This window comes from Ixodes scapularis, unplaced genomic scaffold, assembly GCF_016920785.2.
Source record: "Ixodes scapularis isolate PalLabHiFi unplaced genomic scaffold, ASM1692078v2 PGA_scaffold1__304_contigs__length_218370807, whole genome shotgun sequence".
Taxonomy (NCBI): Eukaryota; Metazoa; Arthropoda; class Arachnida; order Ixodida; family Ixodidae; genus Ixodes; species Ixodes scapularis.
In genome coordinates, this window is record NW_024609846.1 from 191,615,912 (window position 1) to 191,624,994 (window position 9,083).

Below are 9,083 nucleotides of genomic sequence, written 5' to 3' on the forward strand. Positions count from 1 at the left end.
GAGCGAAAGTAACAAGGCGTTCGTTTTTGTTATGTTTGTCCGTCCCTTCTCGTTTCTTCCTCAAGCTTAATTATCTCTACAAACCTGCTTGTTCTGTCCTGAGATATTCATCGCTAAAATTTTGCCTTTCTTCACTTAATTAAAAAAACTGCGCGCTGAAAGCGCGAATGAAGTTGTGCTGATATTGGTGCGTAGAAGAATGACGCAGTTGTTTCTGTCCCCTCGTCACTAACTCGACAGCGTTTCTTCGGTGGACTCGCCGGCGTCACACATCAAGACGACTAAGTTACTATTCTACGTATTATTTTCATAACGCGGTTTCTGAATCAAGCGAAGAAAGGCAAACTTTTACGATTAATTTTGCGAACCTCGTTGGCCTTTTCGCGAATTGTCGAAATTGTGTTTGCCTTTAATAATAACTCCTTTTAAAACTGCAATTGCACCATGGCCAACTAAGCCGTTAATAAACAAGTTAACTACCAGATCTTGGTTCATTATTAAACATTGCAACGGTTATTCACCCATTCATTGTCCACCGAGCCCTACAGGTATAACGAAAGACGGCATCCACATATCTGCCACATCCTTTTTTTTTTGTAAAATATGGAAAGTTCTGTAAAGAATAAAACAAAAACATCCTGAATGTCTGCGTGAACTAGATACGCCCCCTGTGGAACCATGGGTGTTTCCCTTCGAATACCCAGCTCAGGCGAGACTTACCTGGTTGTCAGAAAGCAGCTGTCGGTTAAATGTATTGTTGTGAGCGTGTAGGTTTCAGATGGTTTACCCTCAAGAGGATAATGCGCTGCATATTGTAACCATGTATGCGCTGCACATTGTAGCCATTATTTCAATGCCTGCTGTAAACTATTACAACTTTTTCCTTGCCTGATCTACATGTGCTCATGTTTTCTGCTCAAAATGATGTGAAATAGTTTCTTCTTTTCTTTGAATCTTATAAAGCGTTACTTGTTCAGCCCACATTGTATCAGTTTTTGGACGCAAGTTAAAATGTTAAAACGCGTGATAAAAATTGTCACGGCTTATAAGCCATTTCTTACAAGTGAACGTCGGGTGGTTCTCGGATGGTCGTGGCAGCCACGAAGAAATAGAAGATTCTCACCCCTTTGCGACCGTCGCTTGGGCGGTTCATTGCATAAATGGACACAAGAATGACTGACAAGTGAAGCGAGCTGATTAAAGTCAAGAAAAAGAAGACGGGCAGAAATGAAGACAGAGAAGTTAACCTGGGGTATTAAAAATATACTAAAACAATCTCGAACATTAGTATGTGCCGTTTCGTTCCGTTATAAAATAAGATAGGAAAAAAAAAAAAAAAAGCTGCTTCCGAGTTTTAGATATCCCTTCCAAATATCTAATGTTCGGCCTTTGCGACCAAGGAAATGGGCATTTCATTTAAAATGCTCACCATCCGACAAACCGAAACCGCTTCTTTAAAGTCTACATTACCCTTCCTTTATGTAAAGGAAGGGTAATGTAGCTTGTACCGTCCAATACATTGAAGCATCATGTTGCTAACGATCGTGTCGCAGCGAAATTGATGCCGCGGCAGCCGCGGTACGACCGGTGGCAGGTCGTAACTGTATCAGAAATCCTATGTGCACTCCACCAAAGCGGCACCAGAGATTAATATTTTCGCCCGTGCAGCCGCGCATGCGCACACCTTCCGGGTAAGGCGGCGGACGCGACACCTGTCGCGATCAATACCACGCGCTTCAAGCGAGCCTCTTCGTTCCCAACACTACCCAAGTATTCTGGTACACTGTACTAGTAGTAAAACTGTAGACCTTCAGCGGCGGTGTCGCCATCTCGCGCAAATCCAGCCAAACTACTTCAATTTGGCGATGTCTGCTGCATGATTCTTCTTGGGTGATCGTGATTAAGTTAATTTGTCTCGATTTCGTTTTCAAACGTCGTCAATAGTTTTGCGGTGTTTTTTCTTTGGCGGGTGATATCTTTTAAATACGTTTCTAAGCCGCCTGAAATTTTAGGCGGTGCCGCGTTTGTGCCTGCACTACTGTCAGCTGGTTTGTGGAGACGTTGCAGACCGAGTTTGAGGGATGAGTTTGCCCCAAAAATAACTGCTTATTTTCTCGCTCTGGTTTGGATACTTTCGCACCGCCATGGCAAGACGAAAGCGGTTTAATAACAATAGTTTGTTGGTATCCGACATTGGCTTACAATCAGTCAGCAAGCGCGAGCCACCCTTATGTGTGATTGAAGCAGACGAAACTTTACAGGAACGACTTGAGTAGAGATCCGGTTTTAGTATCATCAATTGTTTGGTGAGTGGTATTTTTGTAACGGTTTATAAATAGCGTGGAACTATTTTTCTTTCAAGCGTATATCGTTTACTACGATTTGCAGTACACTGTATAAGTTGACATTTGGAGAGGTGGTGACGAGGATTTTAGTACCTCTTCACAGTGCCTAGTGTACGGCCTAATTTGACTATTTTCGATCTAATTAGGTAATTGCAAGTTTAGTTCACATTGGAGACGGTTATTTAGCTCCAAGAAGCCGCGACGAGCTATCTGGTATGGACTCTGACGCCGCAGAAGCCATGCTCATTGGCGTGCATCACACACGGTGGTTCGTGCTCTTGGAGTTCAAGTCTAGAATGACTCCAAATTAAAGGACAATTGGGTGTTATCGCTTCTCGGCCTTTTGGCTAAGATCAAAGTGTAGCGGGCCGAGAATTTTGAGTCTTAAAGTGCGTCCCCGGGACCCCGTTCGTTGCGTGGCCCCTGGGGTTTCCTTTTCTGCCAGTCATGGCAACGCCTTCCGTGCCGGGGAAGGCACAGTGTTTTTCCTTCAGTGTCCCCAACGATACTTCGGTCGACGAAGTAATGGACGCGTTTCAAGTAGCCACCGGCCCCGGTGGCTTGAAGTACCTCCAACACCACGGTGGGGTGAGGTTTATGGCGGCCGTCAGCAGCATGGCTGTAGCCGACCGTCTTGTAGCTCAAGGTCACTTGATGCTTGGTGACGTGGCAGTTCCCCTGGAGCCCGTTGGCGCCCGACTCCTCCACGTGTCTGTCTACCGGCTGCCCCCTTACGTGACCGAGGAAGCCGTCGTCCAAGCCCTCAGCACGTATGGAAAGGTGAAGGGAATCTCCTATGTGACATTTCGGGACCGCCCGGACATCATGACCGGCACCAGGGTGGTGAAGGTAGAGATGACCAAGCCCATTCCCAACTTTATCAGCATCCTGGGCCATCGCGTCATGGTAGACTACAGGGGACTGCGGCGAGTGTGCAGTAAGTGTGGGCAGGAGGGCCACATCGGGCCTGCCTGCAAAATCCCATGGTGTGATCGGTGTGCGGTCTTCGGCCACCCAACGGCAGGCTGTACGGAACCATGTCAGCGGTGTGGACATGCCCACGCAACGGTCGACTGCACACAACGCAAGACCTACGCCGCCGTCACCCAGTCGACAGCCGCCCGGCCATGTCGCATGCAGCCCCAGCAGACTGCAAGCGCCCCCGTAGTCCCCCCGGCGTCAGAGCAACCCAAGAATGACCCGAGTCCACCCGTCTGCCCACAAGACGGGCTCCCGCTCCAAGGCAACCTGGTCGCTGCCCACGACTCCCAGTTGAGTGAAGCGGGTAGCCTGAGTTCCGATGCTGACCGACTCGTCGTGGCGGAGGATGACGAAGTGACGCCCGGCCAAGGGCATCCCCCGTCTTCGCCCGCTTCTCGTGTTCCGGCGACTCCCGGCACGCTGGAGCGGCTGGGCGCGAAAGCTGCGTCTGCAGGTACGCCCACCGGCACACCTGCTGGAGCATCGTTCGCCGTCGACATGACGATGGAATGTGACAGACAGGAGGCCAAACGTGGATTCTCGAGTTCCAGCAGCGGCCCAGACGCGCCGAGCTCCGCTGCAGTCAAGAAGCGTCTGGTGCACAAAGACAGCCCGGGGGACTCCGATCTGGAGGGCTACAGTGACCTTGAAGTCTAGGTTCCCTCGCCATTTTTTTCTTTACGCTGCTGCAGATCCTCACCCTGAATGTTCAAGGTTTTCGCAACCCAGACAAGCAGCGTGAGGTTGAGCATTTTGCGCTCTCAGTTAACGCAGACATCGTTTTTCTTCAGGAAACCAATTTTTTTTCAATGCGTGAGGTTGCAGCGTTTCGCGATCTTTTCAATCTCGATTGTTTTTTTCCTTCGGCGATGCTCGCTGCCGAGCCGTAGGCGTGCTGATTCTGCACCGCTCGCTTTGTCGCGGGTGTTCTTGCATTTTCGATCATGCAGGCCGCGTGCTCGCGTTCGATTTTTTTGTTGGGCAGCAACGTTTGCGCGCTGTAAACGTGTACGCGTCCGCTCAGCCGTCTTTGTCGAACAGTTTTTTCCAAGAGTTAGATACTTTCTTGTTAGAATCTCACCCTTTTTTTCCTTTGGGGGATTTCAATTGTGTTCTTGACGCTTACCGCGATGTTCGCGGGCCAGGCCAGGGCCGGTCAAATTGGAATGCTCGGGAGCTCCAGCGCCTTGTCGAGCAGTTTGATCTACGTGATGTCTGGTGCGAGCTGCACGGCCCCGCCTTTGCCCCCACGTGGTCTCGTGCTGCCTCGAGCAGTCGCTTGGACCGCGCATACTTCCGGGCCGCTCTCGCGCCCTACGTTTCGGGGTGCGAGGTTCTTTCGTTCCCCCCAGCGGTAGGATACGTTTCGGACCACTACCCCGTTTTGCTCTCGTTAGCCATTCCAGGCGCCGATAGCGCTCGTTGCGTGCTCTGGCGTCTGGACGTGCGGCTCTTACACGATCAAGACGCAGTGCGGTCGCTCCGCCGGGCCCTTGTTGAGGCCATACAGGCTATGGGTCCAGATCCTGAGCGCTGGGACGGTCTGAAAATTCTTTGGCGTACCCTGTGTGTGCGCGAGGGTAGGTGGAGCAGACGCCAGCTCTCTGGCAGGCTTGCTGAGGTCCTCCGCCGTATACGCATAGTTCAACGAGGAGGCTCCACGACACCACTCATGCAGGAATATTTGGACACGTTACGGGCTCGGTATTCACGCATTTTGCGTGGGCACTTGGGCATTGCGGCTCTGCAGCCCCTCGACAACCATTCGGTGTCTGACCCGGAGGTTCTTCGGTACCTTCGGATGACTCGCTCGGGCGGCGACATGCCGTGCCACATCCCGTCTGTCACGTTGGCCGACGGTGCTAAGTCGTCGCTGCCGGAAGATATCGAGCGGGTCTTTTATGGACATTTTTCGGCTTTGTCCGAGTCTTATAGGGATCCCCTCGACGGCTTTTTCAATTCCCGCGTCTTTTCTTTTTGCGGCGCGCTCCTCCTGGTACCTGAACCCGAGCGAGACTCCCTCGCTCGTTCAATTACGCTTCTAGAAGCATCGGAAGCCCTAAGGTGCATGAAGTCTGGCTCTTCACCAGGCACGGATGGCCTGCCCACGGAATTCTATCGAGAGTTCTGGCCTCAGATAGGCACCACGCTGGTCGCTGTTTTCAATGCTTTTCTCCGCGGTGGCGGCGTTCCGGACTCTTTATCCTGCTCCCCAAGGAGGGTGGGGATAACTCCACACCCAACGCTTGGCGCCCCATCACGCTTCTTAACACGGACTATAAGATCCTGGCCGCCGTCCTCGTCTGGCGTCTCCGTGACATCTTGCCGGGGCTCGTCAGCCCGTACCAGACTTGCTCCGTCCCTGGGCGAACGATTTTTTCGTCAGTATCCCTTACCCGCGACGTGTTCCAGTACGCCACTTCACGCGGCCTACGAGGAGCATTCGTTTAACTTGACGAGGAGAAGGCGTTTGATCGCCTAGAACACCATTTCCTTTTTTCCATCCTCCGGGCGTATGGCTTCCCGGCTGACTTCGTCCGCCTCTTCGAGGTTCTCTACGCCGACCTGGTCAGTGACTTTGTTATCAACGGTCGGGTCACACCATGCTTCTCAGTGGCATGAGGTGTACGTCAGGGCTGCTCCTTGTAACCCTTGCTTTTTGTGCTTTGCTTGGATCCCCTGCTGCGCCGGATCAATGACCACCCCTCGGTGCGTGGTTTTCCGCTCCCTGGATCGGGATCCTTGAAGGTGTCAGCCTATGCAGACGATATTTCGCTATTCGTCCGGGACTCGGATAGCCTTATTGCTATCTTTCGGCTTTACGAGGATTACGCTGCCCTTTCCGGGGCCCGGCTGAATACGTCAAAGAGCAAGGCCCTCATTTTTGGCGGCTTTCCCGACCCACTTCCAGGTGGCATCCCGACGACTGCGGTTGTCCGGGTCCTAGGTGTTCTTTTTGATTGTTCCGGCGTGTCGCCTGACACTTGGGCCGGCATCGTTGCGGACGTGACGCACCGAGCGGGGTTGGCGGCTCGTTTCTCACTCCCCTTGCGGGACCGTGCGTACATGGTGAAGTCAGTCCTCTGTGCGAAACTGTGGTTTGTGGCGCGCGTTGCGCGTCCGCCTCCGACCATTGTCCGCCGACTCAACTCCGTAATCTTTTTGTATTTCTGGGAACAGCGTACGGAGCTAGTTGTTCGGCAGGCTTTTCGCCTCCCTCGTACCTCCGGAGGTTGGGGACTACCGTGTTTGGTCACATTTAGTCGCATTCTCGCACTTCGAGGTGTGTTGCAGCTGTTGGAGGCTCCCGACTACCCTGGACGCAGCCTTGTTCTCTACTGGCTCGGCACGCATCGGCGCATCTTGGTGCCTCGGGGACTTGGCAACCTCTGCCCCACCGCCGAGGTACCGTCGCCGTTTTATGTCGCGGCAGCACGCACTCACCAGCAGCTCACAACCGACGCGCCGGATGCTGATGTCCTGGACACCGCTGCTTCACGTCTATGCGAGGCTCTCTGTGCGCCAGAAGTTCCCCTCCTCCATCAGGTGCGGAGCTGCACTTCTGACTGGGCGTGTGCCCTGTCCCCGGACCTTCCCGCGGCCGTAGCAGAGTTTCACTGGAGGCTTGGCTGGGGTGTCCTGCCTACCCGGGATCGCCTCGCCCAGTGGGACGTCTCGGCGTCTAACCTGTGCCCTAACTGCGGCGCCCTTGAGGCAAACGTACACGTTGTCTTCGACTGTGTTGTCGCTCGTACGTTTTGGACTCTGGTCAGCCGCATGTTTGCGCTCCCACTGGGCCGACACTTCCGTGCGCGCCACCGCAGCTCCAGGCTTGTGTTTGCGGCCGCATGTACCATTTTCTGGCAAAACAGAAATACTGCTGTCGCCGAAGGGCGTCGTTTAAGGCGGATGTTCCCGATGATCCGCCGGCTGCGTAGCCTCTTGCTTTGCCACCTTGAGGATGCCCTTTTTGTCCTCGGGGAGGAGGAGTTCCTCCGACGCTGGCATGCAGACTTTATTGCCATCCGCTCCCATCGGCCGGTCCTTGGGGGTGCGTTGCCGCTCTAATTACGTTATGATTTCAGCGCTCCCGCCGTGGAGCCGGCCTTCAAGCTGGTTTTGATGGCGGTGTTTCCAGCTAATCATTTGTGGGGAGCACGGGATCGGCTGCTGCTTTAACGGGGTTGCGGTGGCGTCGGGGCGCCGGGCCTTGGTCGGCTCTTGTTGGGGGGTGGGGGGTGGGCCTTCGGTTGGGGCCGGGCGGGGGTCGGCGTCCTGGTGGTGCTGGGGCCCCTGCGGTCGGGCTGGGCCCTAGTTTGGTATTAACTGTTTTCTGTAATTTGTCCTTGTCTCTGCCATTTGTATATATTTGCGCCTTGTACTTTGTGCTTCTCGTCAATAAATCACTCTTTCCAGTATCTGTTCTTATCAGCTTAATATCTGATACGGGTCCTATTTGGACCCAAGATATTAATCTTATTTTTGGAATGCGGCGTAGTGCTTGAGGTTTACCTCACCTATGCCACGGGTTGGCCTGGTATTGCACTGCCTCCAGGATCGGCCCACCCCCCTCACGGGGGGAAATATATAAATCCAAAGAAAGAATCAGTCTTTATAAACTTCGTTTAAGCTTCGGTCCGCGCGCGGCCTTTTTTTATGAGCCGAAGGGCCATTCATACACCGAAAGAGGCACAACGTCATGGCGTGCTACCTGCAGTTGATAGGACTAGCCCGGGGGTGGCCAAAGTGACATGGGGTTAGAGCCGCAGACAAAACAAAGGTTCAAGGAGCCGCAGGAAAAGTAAAAGGAGTAAAGGCTACCTAAAAAAAGGACTATATGGAGGGAACAGTGCTTTCCAATAAGGACACGTATAATTGTTGACTACAACAAACACCAAGCAGCAGAACCTTACTTTAACTGCTCAGCAAAAATGAAAGCTTCGGCTGGTTTGCTAGCCAGCCACTGCCCCTAACGTCCGTTATGCGTATACGGTTCGAAATTTTCTCTAGAACAATAAAGGAAACTGTCACTGGACACATTAATATGTCAAAAACCAGTCCAGCTGTATTTATGTAGTGTAATACAAGGCTGCCAAGTCTGTGAGCTTTTTTTCTTTAACTCTAAAAGTCTGTTTGTCTTTGGAACACAGGAGGGGTAGGGTGGCACGCTTACCCAAAACCAGCAAGCCATCGCTTCTCGGCCTTTTGGCTAAGATCAAAATGTAGATCGCTTCTCGGCCTTTTGGCTAAGATCAAAGTGTAGTGCGTACGATCACAGTGCACTACCTTTGAGTCTTCAGCACGTTTGCGGCCTCCACGGAAGAATTATTGCTTTGTGGAAACATCGTTGGCCGGAGGTTTACCTCATCGGTGCCACGGGTTGGCCCAGCATTGCACTGCCTCCGGGACCTGCATCAGCCTCTGCCACCGGGACCTGCCACCCGGACCTGCCACTCGGACCTGCCACTCGGACCTGCCACTCGGACCTTCCGCTCGGACCTTCCACTCGGACCTTCCACTGGGACCTTCCACTGGGACCTTCCACTGGGACCTTCCACTGGGACCTGCCACTGGGAACCTGCCACTGGGAACCTGCCACTGGGAACCTGCCTCTGGGAACCTGCCACTGGGAACCTGCCACTGGGACCTGCCACTGGGACCTGCCTCTGGGAACCTGCCTCTGAGACTTACCCCGTCAACCAGGAGCTGGATGGGGGACCGGCCCCACCATGGCAGACCCTGCAGCCTGCAGTCCAA

General features: G+C 53.2%; 1 non-coding gene and 1 pseudogene across 1 annotated transcript; both read left to right on the top strand.

Moving 5' to 3' along the window:
- The first annotated feature begins 7,728 nt into the window (after positions 1-7,728).
- On the top strand, positions 7,729-7,897 carry LOC115324581 (annotated as a pseudogene).
- Positions 7,898-8,552: 655 nt separating this feature from the next.
- Positions 8,553-8,748, top strand: LOC120841212. The gene has a single exon (XR_005715711.1). It is a non-coding gene; the product is annotated as a U2 spliceosomal RNA (small nuclear RNA).
- The last annotated feature ends 335 nt before the right edge of the window (positions 8,749-9,083 follow it).